This window comes from Fragaria vesca, linkage group LG3 (genome assembly GCF_000184155.1).
Source record: "Fragaria vesca subsp. vesca linkage group LG3, FraVesHawaii_1.0, whole genome shotgun sequence".
Taxonomy (NCBI): domain Eukaryota; kingdom Viridiplantae; phylum Streptophyta; class Magnoliopsida; order Rosales; family Rosaceae; genus Fragaria; species Fragaria vesca.
This window is the reverse complement of record NC_020493.1, coordinates 27,053,235-27,055,577: the sequence shown is the minus strand read 5'-3', so window position 1 is coordinate 27,055,577 and position 2,343 is coordinate 27,053,235. Positions and strand designations below refer to the sequence as shown.

The window sequence follows — 2,343 nt, the reverse complement described above, 5'->3', positions numbered from 1 at the left end:
GACCGGGAAACTGAAGTAAACGTTCCTCTCCAGCAACGTTTCAAAACGAGGTCGTTTAGGTTTTTTTTTTTCTTTTTTCGAAACCCCAATGAGTATTGGAGAGAGTCTATGACTCTCAGTCTCTCAGTCCTCGCCTCCTCTCGATCTCTCCTTCTTTTTTTCTTTGTCACCTCCTCCCCTCTCTAATTCAATCTCATCTCCGCACTCCACCACCGGACTCCAGTCCTCTAACCTCTCCTCTCCTCTTGCCCTCTTGGCCTGACCATCACAATGAAGAGGGGTAAATTGAACCCATCGAAGTGGGGTTTCTCAAAATCGCTTGGCTCAACTGGCCGTGGTCGTGGTGCTGCGATCGGTGCGGTGAACAAATCATCCTCATCTTCTCAAGTATGTTTTACTTTTCAGAATGTTCTCATCTTCTCTATTGTATATGAACTTTGGAAAATCATAAGTATTTGTAGAAAAATCCTTTTGCTGCGATTTCAGTTCTCAAATAATCTTTAGGTGTCTTTTACAATTGTTATGAAGAGACCAACCTGAAATTCTTAGCCGAGTTATATTTTTTTTAGCCAAAAAAGTCTGCTGTCACGGTCAGGAAGTTAGCAGTTTTTCTCTACTGTATCTGAACTTTGGAAAATCATAAGTATTTGTAGAAAAATCGTTGCTTGATTTGGTCTGTAATACTTAACTTGTTTAAATGTTTAAATTGTTTATTTTTATGCATATGCAAGTTGATAGTGTTGGTGTTGGTGAATCGGCAACTCCGACACCGGTTCCTAGTATGGGTGGATCACAAGCAAGTAGCGGTCCTATTCCAAAATATTCCAGATTCTTGTTTTGTGATGTATAAACTTTTAACAATAGACTCTATTTGTATTTTGTAATTTATGAACTTTTGAGTATTACCATTTGGAAGTATGGAGTATGAACTATGAAGTATGAACTTTATAATTTGTGTTTTAGTTTTATGAAGTATGGACTTTAACTATGGACATTCAAACTATTTTTAGTGTTTTGATTGCTTTTGTAATTTGTATACATTTGGTTTGTGCTTTTGTGGTTATATTGATACATAGTTTTGAAATGTTAAAAGCAAGAAGGGTGGTGGAGCTGTTAATTTTTTAGTTACAGTTAAATTTATGGTTAGAAAATTTTATAGTTTGTACAAAGTTTTAGTAAAAAAAAAAAAAAACCCAAAAAAACCGAAACCGAACCGGGCCGCCGGTTTGGTTTAGTTTTCGGGTTGACATGTCAAAAAATGGAAAACCGGGCCGAACTTTATTTTCGATTTGGTTTTCGGTTTAAGGTAAAAACCGAACCGAATCAAATCGAACCCACCCCTAGACTCAGCTAGTGTAGTAGCAACAATTTTCAGAAAATATAGTTCAGGTAAATGGTTTAACTAGTGTAGTAGCAACTATTTCTAGTAAAAGTAGTAGCAGAGTTCCATTACATAAACATAGTATCAGGTTTCAATGACTCAGCTTTATATGCATTTACATATAACAATTCTTTCAATGACTCAGCTTTATATGCATTTACATATAACAATTCTTCTCTCATGTGAAAGGCCTTCATGTCTTCATGAGTCATTGGGCGGACGAACTTCATGTCTTGAAATTTCAAAACAAATTGAAGCTCAACTATATATACATGCATAAGCATATGATCTAGCAGATGCCTTTCTATATATACTAATAAGATTAATCATGCATGTAGTTTTATATATGGCTGCACAACTACTCGGACAGACTTGCTACTGCTTTATTACTCGTACACACATGCTACAACACCATTACTAGTCTAGACCTGCTACTACCTACTACATTTGCACTCTCGTTCAATTCATTTGATGTTTACATCATTGCTACTGTTATTGTTCATATTACTGCTATTGAGTAATAAAATTGCTTCTGTTGCTAATGTTGCTTACTTTACTTCCAACTGGATGAACAAAACTACAAGCGCCAAACCATAATAGCATCAAATTCTTTTTCACTGGTTTCAGATATTCTACACAACCCAAACTATATTCATATGCAACTGCAAATCAAAAACGCAAATGAAGCACTGGCAACATGACTCGACCACCTCTTCAATTTCAATAACAACTTCAACTTGGCTCCTTACCAGGCAGCCATTTGGTTCAACGATTTCGCCATCAACAAGATCGAAAACCTAACAAATAGATAATCCAAAACAAAATATGAATCGCAGAGGTTGAACTCTATGATGGAGGGACCTAACCCAACCCAACGCGCCGCATCTTCAACTACTTCGACGTCTCACTGGTGAGATCCTTCATCTGTCTCGACGAATCAATTGGATCTAGAATTTGATTTT

General features: G+C 36.5%; 1 pseudogene across 1 annotated transcript in view; it reads right to left on the bottom strand.

Moving 5' to 3' along the window:
* The window catches only part of LOC101291711, a 7,076-nt pseudogene that overhangs the window by 3,504 nt on the left and 1,229 nt on the right, over window positions 1-2,343 (bottom strand). The window contains exon 2 of the transcript XR_184402.1: window positions 171-258. The product of XR_184402.1 is annotated as an oligopeptide transporter 5-like (transcript). The remainder of the gene's footprint in view (window positions 1-170; window positions 259-2,343) is intronic.